Below are 9,759 nucleotides of genomic sequence, written 5' to 3' on the forward strand. Positions count from 1 at the left end.
CCCCCCCCCCCCATTGTTTACAGACCTGTGAAATATCTAACATGCTAAAATGGAGGCTTCAGCTCATTACCCCTGTTTCACTTGACTGGTAAGCTTTTAGACACTCGAATCAAACGGCAAAGGCATAATTGGATTCAAATGGGATTTTAACCTATTAGAATAATTTTCTGTGTGCTGGAAGATGCTGAAATTTTAATGCTTAGTTCTTTTCATATTAAATGCTAATGAGGAATTGGTAGGTCAAAGCAAAGCCTATTCACAGCTCTTTAATTTTCTGACACGGAGATTAAAGGTTGTGACTGCTATTACTCTCAGCAAAATGTTTTTTTTTTTAATGGCGTGTGCATCTGTGAGTTTTTAAAAAGTTGTTTGAAGAAGCACTACTCCCACCTGGTTTGGAAGATTAGAAGCCAGTTTAAACACAGGGCCATCCTAATTCATCTAATGTGATTGAATTATTTAGAAGAGACAAAACAAAACAGACACGCACAGGGATTTTGACATTCTTTGGGCTCGAATGACCCCAGTCTGCTTTGCTTCCCAACATTTTCCTCCATCAGAACTGCGATATCAAAAACCAGAATTTTAAAACTCTTCTACCAATTTTCTCTGGTGAAACAGAAAAGGTCTTAAAACGTTTTATTCTCATGAGCTGTCTAATTTTGGTGAGACGTTCCAGTCAGAGATAACTTTTACTTTCATGGCAGGACGCTATTAAGAAGTTTTATCTGAAAGTCAGAATGAACCAATTCTGTTACTTTAGAATTAAGACCAACAAGGTGTCAGGTCTTGACCCAATTAAAGTTGCAATAATTAACTTTAACCTTAACCACCTGGTACCAGCAGAACAAGCTGTAAACGCAACATTAATGTACTGTATTGGTTGGAATATAAGACCCCCCCCACCTTTTACCACAGCTGTTGTCACTGCTATTATGATTCAATATATTGTGATACTGTGAGTTATGCATTACAGTGCAATTTAAAAAAAAATCTAACTTTAGAAAAAGTACATACCACCATATGATTTTTTTTATGCAACCAGCCACCAACAGTGGGATTTGTATACACCACAGTCCCTGTAACAGCCAACATGATAGCCCTCAGTTTACACTTACAACACTGCTATCTAGCAGTTGGGGCAAAATATTACGATACAATGTTTTTCGCACACCCCTATTTCAGTGTCCTGTTGGGACCATTTCCCTGAGATACTATTAACCCAAGGAGAAGGGAGTCCTCATGCTTGAAGCCTTTTCTCTGGTAGAAGTGAAACATGGAATAACACCAGCAGAACATAAATCCCACATTTGTGTAGCTCATCTATCAGTCACATAACTACTCACACACTTTCTCGTCAGGCTCTTGAAGCTTATTTTCCCTGACAGTTGGCATTTTTGGTCTGTTTGAGCTCCTCATCATCAGTATTAGTGGTACTTTTTGGATGCTTGACAGATGATTCAGTCCAAGGTCTGGTTCGCCAGTAAAAGAAGTCAGGAGATGCTTTAGACTCGTTTTCACTAATCATGAATTTATATGGCAGAAAATCACACTACACGAACCGAACACTTATAGTGCTGAACTGACTCTAACACACTCACTATTTCTAGCCTAGCAACATTAAGACTACTAACAACCCATAATGCAGCACTCTTTGTAGGAGCTGGTGTTACAGTTGTACTCTCTCCATTCAAAAAGAATATCTGATACATGTAGTTGTCTGATCCTCAAATATAAGATGAACCCCAGTATTTCGTAAGTTCCAGAAAAAAATATTGTCTTATATTTGGAGCAGTATGATATCATTTTATCATATAAAGTTTTATTATGTTTCTGGCCACCTGGTGAATGTCCAATATTCACGTTAAATTCACTTTGTTTTGGTCTCCGACTAACTCCTGAGGAAGATGCTGTATTTCTGCAGCTTCTAAATGCTCCATTATGTTCACCAGCTAGTCGCTAACTAATTTTGTCTGTTTGCCATTTAAACGTTGCTGGGGTTGTAGTGCTCAGGGGATTTATCAGAGCTCTTTGAAATGACACTGATGAGAGTTGAAAGACAGAGGAAATACAATGTGGAAAAGCTTTTAGCACTCACAACAGAGTTAAATGCTTGACAAATGGCCTTGTGTCAGGACGTTTTATGACATTCAACTATAAATGTAATATCTCTATATCACGAGAAATGGCAGGGAATGGAAAAATGCAAGTTTATAGAGTAATTTTTATGCCTGTGCAGTTACAGTGACACATTGGATGAGGTGTGTGTAGTGGGGGGTAGCTGGATGGGACAGAGCATAACTCAGCAGAACGTGGACAGTAAATAAAAGGGTGTGGTAGCACCTGCTGAGCATTCCCTGCTGAGTCTCGTCTTTCACATTGCGACTCCACCCTGTGTGTTGGGATGCAAAGCTCAACACAGACGTAACAAAGAAAGATGCGATGTTTATTTTTGCTCCTGCAGAGGCTGCTCATAGCGATGACGATGGGAGTTTTAGAGTAGAAAAAAAGGTGAGGGAAGAGCACACAAGTTCAACTCACTGGTGTTGATCCTGGTGCATCTTCTTCAAACACCAAAAGTCCTTTCGTTACAGCACAAGCATATGCATTGTACATCATGCTCACACAAACACACTCGTACATACACACACATACACCATGCTTCAGCCCCCCATAGACTGGTTGTCTCCCCTCCAATAGCATTCCCACATCTCACAGAATTATTCACTCTTGGCTTCTCGGCAAGGCCTTTGTTTCCAAGGCAACAGGACTTAGTGGATGTGTTGGGTTTGCTGTTGTCTAGACAATCAGCATTTTTAAGGTTCCATGGCTTGACGGAAAAAAAGTTGATTAGAAATAGAAATATATTTGTATTGTTTCTAGGATTCTGCTAATCTTATTGCACAAAAAGTGCTTGTGAACTGTTATCCTATACCGTTCACCCTGCCCTTGTATGAAGCATTGTATTTCAAGTTATACAGTATAGAATTTTAGCATGTATATGTAGTATAGTCTATTTTGTATTCTCTTTCCAAGTGGGTGCCCTCCCAATCATGCAATACACAACTAATTAAACACTGGCTTCCTCCTGATCCTGCATGTGAAAAGGGCACAGAACAGCTCAGGAGGCTGTCCCTGTTTGTATTTCAATTTCACAGAGTCAATAACCCTTGCTTATCTTTAGAAAAGCAGAAACTTTTAGCCCCTCTATTCTCTATATACACGCTTCTCTTTTAACAAATAAAATATTTGATTAGGGCTAATATAGTGTTATCAATACTAGCGGGCTACTTTGCGGTATTTCGAACTTTATTTATAACTTCTTCAAGTTAACCTCTAGCTGTAGCACGGTGGCCTTGTATATCCTTTATCACAATTTAGACCATTGGTCTAGTCCAGCAGATGGTGACAATGTGACAAAAAAGAAGCAGTGAGTGGGAAGATGGCATGGTAAGTCAGTAACCAAATTGAGCAGAGGGGTGGAGTGTGTTTGCTTTTCTGAATCAGTTGTTGAGTAAATGTAGCATTCTTCTATATTTGAAGTCCAAGCTTAGTGCACCAAGATAGACAACAACATTGCCAGTGTGTCAGCAGAAACCCTCTGTGCTTACAGCCCCACCCAGGTAAATAATAACCAGCTGTCACTGAGGGAGAGTCTGTGTCAAGATTGCTTACACGAGCATAGTGGCCACAAACCATTTATTGCGTATTGTTGCAATAAATGGTTAAACCTTTTATAAGACTCTCCTGACTAAAATGTTTATTTCAGGTGTCTCAAAAGTGCTGCTGGGGTTTCATTGGCTGATCCTTGCCAACACACCTTCTTATCACTAGGTTGAAGTGTTACAGGGCCGACGCCACTTTGACATGCCTTGAAGGTTGGCATTATGACTCAACCTTGAAGGCAACACACCACCTGCTCACCTTGCAAGGCAGTTCACCTCTCAGCCTGTCTGGCAGGTGTTAGTGATCAATGCCACATGGGAGTCCAACTTCCCCAGTAGTGTTCAGAATCCAAAAGTCCCTCCAAAAGTTCAGGTCCGTCCTGGCCAAAGCAGGTCACTATACTATTCAATGTTGAGCGTGTAGCAGTCTCACTTGGTGAAAATAGTTGTTGCTTTGCTACATTTGACTATCTAAACTGCCTCTTCAACAGCTTATAAACTATATATTAATAAACTATATAACTATTGCAGTGAACCAATCCCCCAGCTACACCATTTCGGCAACTTCCTCAACAGACAGTAAACATACAAAACAATCTCAGTGTGATGCATTCCGTGGCTGTGGGAGGCGAGGCTGAAGGTGGAAATACATACTTTAACAGAAAAAAAGAGCGGTCATCATCCTTAGGTAGCCTCAGCAGGAAGGGGGGAGAACAACAGTGGGGAGTCAGATATTAGTGCAGCAGTGTTAGACATGGAAGATCTACCACCACACTCACAGTAATCACATCGCTGCAGGAGATCAGAAAAGCACTGAAAATGCTTCCATTCCCTGCACCTCACCATAGATAAGGGCTAGAGGCATGTTATACACAGCCTGTTGGGTTTAAGCTAAGATGCCATCCTTGGTGGTGTCAATGCCCTTTGTTGGAGGGCTGAGGAAAAGTCAGCCTTGGGTGGTGAGGTTCTGGCCTTTACATGTACATTTCAGCATTCAGGCCCAGGTGATGAAAATTTCAACACATTAGCAACAACAGATATCACTGTTGTACCTGGCTGTTGCTGGAGAATTCACACTTCCCCATTCAGAAAAAGAATATCCCCTTCTCAGCCACCTTTAAGACAAATCAAGCCTTTTACAGAGAGAGAGAGAGAGAGAGAGAGAGAAGATTAATAAATTGTTAATATCAGGTCAATGTGATAAGACCCCACCTCTCAAATAATTTTTCTCTTTAAATTTCTCTCATCATGTCTGAACTTTAAAATGCCAAACATTTTAGTAGGTGCTACATCTAGCTACAAAAAAGCTGATATTCCTGTCTGGTTAGTTTACTATTTATCTCCTAAGTTACATCTTGAAATGAGATATCCACCATTCAGAAAATTATATATTTTGTAAATAGATTGTATCAGTAAAACTCTCTCAGGATACTGAAACTAGAGGTCTTTGAATACAAATGACACTTTTGAGAGCTTATATTTTAAAACTGGTATTCAATTAGTCAAGTTTGACTACTTATGGCAATAGTATGCAGCTATGGTTATATTACTTTTTGAATAAAACCTGAATTATACATTAATGATGTTTCTTAGATGTAAGAGGTCAAACTCTTTACTTGCATACTAATTTTAGAGCAAAAATGAGGTAGAAGACTGATAGGGACCTGCAGGCACAGTCTTGCTTGTGACCTGCCAATGAAAACAAGCGAGATGAAGATGGAAAGGCTAACCTTAAGAGACATCACAAGCATTCATTATCATGCTGTCTTTGGCATTTTCTGGGACACGTGATATTTAACAATGGGACTTTTCTTTGTCACACTCTTAATTAGCACAGTAGAAAATGACCTTCCTGAACTGTCACAGTCCATGTCACCTTCAGAGAAGAAATCACATCTCTGTATTGGCATTATAGCTGTAATGTGTTCAGATTACAGCATTTAAATTAATAGCTGAATCTATGGCTATTAGGGCCAATCTGGACTTTTACTTCAGTGACCCGCTGATGATAGGATTTTTACCAACTTTTGGCCATTTAAAACCACTCAGTGCATACATTATCAGTTGTCTCAGGCAACAGCTCACAGCTCTATCACAGTAGGTTATGTAGCTATGTATCTATTTTAGGGAATATTTTACACATCTGTTCATGGAGCAGTGGCTTCTGGGGCCCTTGGGGGCATGACCTGCCCTGTGTTTGTTGGTTATGGTGCAGGTGCATGCTGTTCCATCCAAGTTCAGTTTTAGCTAAGCAAAGAAAATGGCCTAATTCTCAGTATATACAGACTGTGACACATTCAGAGGAGAACTGAGCTGGGTGTGGTTAGGGTTGGTCGCTAACCAGCATGTTGACTCCTCCCATTCTGGATCTTAAAGGTGCAGACCATGAGTCCACACCTGGGGGTGATTACCTTGATGGCTCCTGGAGTTTATAAAAGGCGGCTAACTCGGTTCGCTCACGATAGCTGCAAAACAGAAAGGATTTTGTGAATGACTGGAAGCCTTTAGCCAAATAATGCAAAATATTGTTTTGGAGAATTCTACAAAAGATATTAAGAGTTGTGTCAGTAAAGACTGGAGACTGTTTTGGTAACTGATAAGCTGTGCTTTTCCTAAAGATGTTCTAATGTGTTGTTACCTTGTGGAGGATACTCCTATCCTACCTGGCGTATGATGATACTGAACCAGAAAGACCAACAACACAGAGGCACTGTCTGTAGGGGCTACTGTAGAAACTCACGTAGCCTGAACACAACCTGCAGAGGAAACACTGCTGTATTTGCTCAGCAAAAACAAAATGTTTTAACATGGTGCTCCACACAAGATTTAGGAGGAGGCAGTGGCTTCCCAGGACTCCATTCCCAAAATAACAAAGGAGAGGTGTACCTACAGGTGTTTAAGAAGAGGGATACCTGGGAAAGTTTGCCATTAGCCAGAAGAGCTGAACTCACCGCTGCCTTTGTCCGAAGAGGCACACAAAGCCTACCAGGACGTGCCACCTAATAAGGTAAGTTATTCACAAAGCACTGAGTAAGAAGTCCTTGACAGAGATGATGTGAGTTAGTAGTAGTTGGGCCCTTTTATGTGAAGTCTTTGAATGAGTCAAACAATCACACATAGTCAGTATGAAACCAGGGTGGAAAAATACAAAAGAATGGAAGCAGGTGAGTCACACTTCAGTTGTGAATTGATTTCTTCATACTGTAGCCTGGATGTAATCTAGCCCCAATGTATACACTACATGGGAGCCATTTTGAGGTGATATTAAGTTGAAATAGACTGACTGTAGCCTTTTGGACACTGCTTTTTAAAAATTCTGATGCACTACTGAGTGAGTGAACCGAGCACAGAGATAAGAGTGTGTTTGAGTTGAAGAATTGTAGTTGCATCAACTAAGCTCATAAGATCCTCATAGTTTTCCAAAAGCACAGGAGAAGGAGGAAAGAGGTTTCTTTTGATAAATATTCTCTTTCAGTAACAGAAATGGGCAGCATGACCGTAAAAAAGTAATCCCCAAAACTAATTGAAAAGAGACATCAAACCAGCATTGCGTTGCAGGCCTGCTGTGCTTATGCCTGTCTAGAAAAATAATGAATTAAAAACATTACAAACATAATCAAAGCAGAAAAGTGTCTGCTTTTGGGCTGACTGCAAGCCACAGAGGTAAAAGTAATGAAAGCAATGGTCACTCTTTGAGAGCAGTGAAAGACCATGTTTGTCTCTATTATTTTCTGGCTTCGGTGAAGAGCCAAGGAGATGTTTAGCTTTTTCAACTACACACACACACACCACAATATGCACGCGCGTGTGCACATACATGCATCATCTCCCAGGGAAATAATTATTTTTCCCTCTTGGCTCACCTCTCCCAGCCAACTTTCAGCACTGAATCAGTGTCAGAGCAGCAGAGGAAAAAGCCTGCGAGCTGTCTCCCTCCTTTGCTCTCTTGGGCATTAACCGTAGTGTGAGTCGTGTCTGATGGACAGGGCAGAAAAGGAGGTAGAGAAAATCCTCTGTTTACTTAAACAGCAGCAAGAGCAGAGGAGCAAAGGCCTGGTGGATGAAGGATCGAAACAGTGTTGAGGAAGTCAGCAAGGCAACCAACATGCCCACCAGTATAGAGCCACACTATCTCGTTTTCCACACGTCAGTCCATAGGCCCAGGGCTGCTAACCGGCAGAACTTTTCACTGCAGTTGGTCTGGACATAGATGAGAAATGGGAGAAAGTGTATGGAAAAGGAGGTACAAGGATGAGAAATAATAATAATAATAATGGAGTGCTTTTTGTACCTGGTGGATTAAGTATTAAAATACCTTTAGTTAAGTAAAATATTGTAAAAAATACACCATTATGAGTAAAAGTCCTGTATTTAAAAGAGTCAGTAATGGAGTAGTACAGCTTATTGTATGTATGTGTGTAGCATTTTATATAAACGATCTTAATACAGATCACTTACATTTTTAAAGAACTGTGACCCAGATGCATGCTGAGGTGCTTTTTATACATGGTCTTTCTTTTGTTTAAAATAGTTTTACTGCATTTGTCTCTTTCACGTTATTGTACTTAAACCTGACTTATATCCACTATGTCTAGAAGGAAGCCCTTACAAATTTTATGGCATCTTGTATGAAGAATTGCTGTCATACCTAATTCAATTTTCAAGCTGTAGTTCTCCCCAAGAAATTCTGAATATCTTATAAAGCAACAGAAAAAAAGCAGTTTGACATAATTCTGATTGGTGCCTATTTTCTCTACGGAGGGATTGGTAAGGGACTAATTCCTTGTTTCTCCTGTTTGCACACAAAGGAAATGCAGTGTGCATATATGTCTATAACCATTATCCACATAAACCCCCGAGCTGCAGTCTTCCCAGTTGTAGGTCTCTTCTCAGATGTTGGAATTACAGAAATGTAGAAGCGCAGCAAGGGATTAGTCGAAATGAATCCACATAGGATTTTCTGTATAAGTATACACAAGGACGTTTTTTCCAGTGCTGCTTGAAATATAGGTTTTTCTTGCTGTGTTTTTGAAAGCATGTTATTTGAAGCTACATTCTTCTTTCTTCTGGTTTCATTATTCAGATGAGACAAGAAGGAAAAAAAAAACATGAAGGTATTATGACTTCTAGATATGATTCACATCAGAAAAAAGGTTATACATTGAACAGCCTGGGTGCCTATGTGACCTTTTCTGAAGGAATGATCCATGGTGCATCAACCTTCTTGACTCATGCAAAGACGGCAGACAATGAGTGAATTGTCAACTCTTCTCAGCATCATGTTTCCTTACATTGGTCCTTACATTAGCTATCTGGTGGATGTTAAAAGGTTGTCAGTTAGAAGTGTGTTGTATGTGGGTAAACACGATGCTCAAATTCAGAGAATAAATCTGGTGTTATATTTTCAACCACTGCCGTAGACATAAGGGGAAAAGCAGCATTGTTCGTTGATGGCTTTGTCTTTTGCATTTCTCATCGCCACCACATCCGGTCTCCCCCATTCCCAACACACTGCAGTCGGCTTCAGAAATGTGGCTACAAACATTGATTCTTCATTACCTCATGGGTTAGGGTTCATCTATTATCTTTAAGCCGTCAATCCCAATCCCAATGTGGCTCAAACATATGAGGCCAAGGACCCAGTCCAAGGACATGAGAAATGGCTGTTCTTCATTTAAAAAAAAAAACAAAAAAAAAACATAAAACATCCTGTAACTATCAATAATTTGGATCTAGTTTTAGTTTAAGTAAGCTTTTGCTGTATATATCCTATACAGGGCTTGCTTTGTCAGTTTAATGGCAAAGTACTGTGTTATCCAGTTTGTAAAGGTACTGTGTCTTATGGTATCGCATTATATTTCTGTCTATGCTCTTTCCCTGTATGACCTAGCAAATTCTAGCATGTGTTTTCTGTTTTGGAAGGATCTCCTCGCTGACTCTGGTGCACTCGTGGAACAGAGTTTGTTTTTGTCAAACTTTTTCCTGCATATTTGCTGTTGACCAATCAGAAATTATGATGCACTGTGTTTAGAAATGGAGAAATCACATTCCAGCAATGTGCCACCACCTTGTTTGAGACAAGGTACAAGACTAC

The sequence above is a fragment of the Morone saxatilis genome, unplaced genomic scaffold (assembly GCF_004916995.1).
Source record: "Morone saxatilis isolate NCDOM2014 unplaced genomic scaffold, NCSU_SB_2.0 Contig22, whole genome shotgun sequence".
Taxonomy (NCBI): domain Eukaryota; kingdom Metazoa; phylum Chordata; class Actinopteri; family Moronidae; genus Morone; species Morone saxatilis.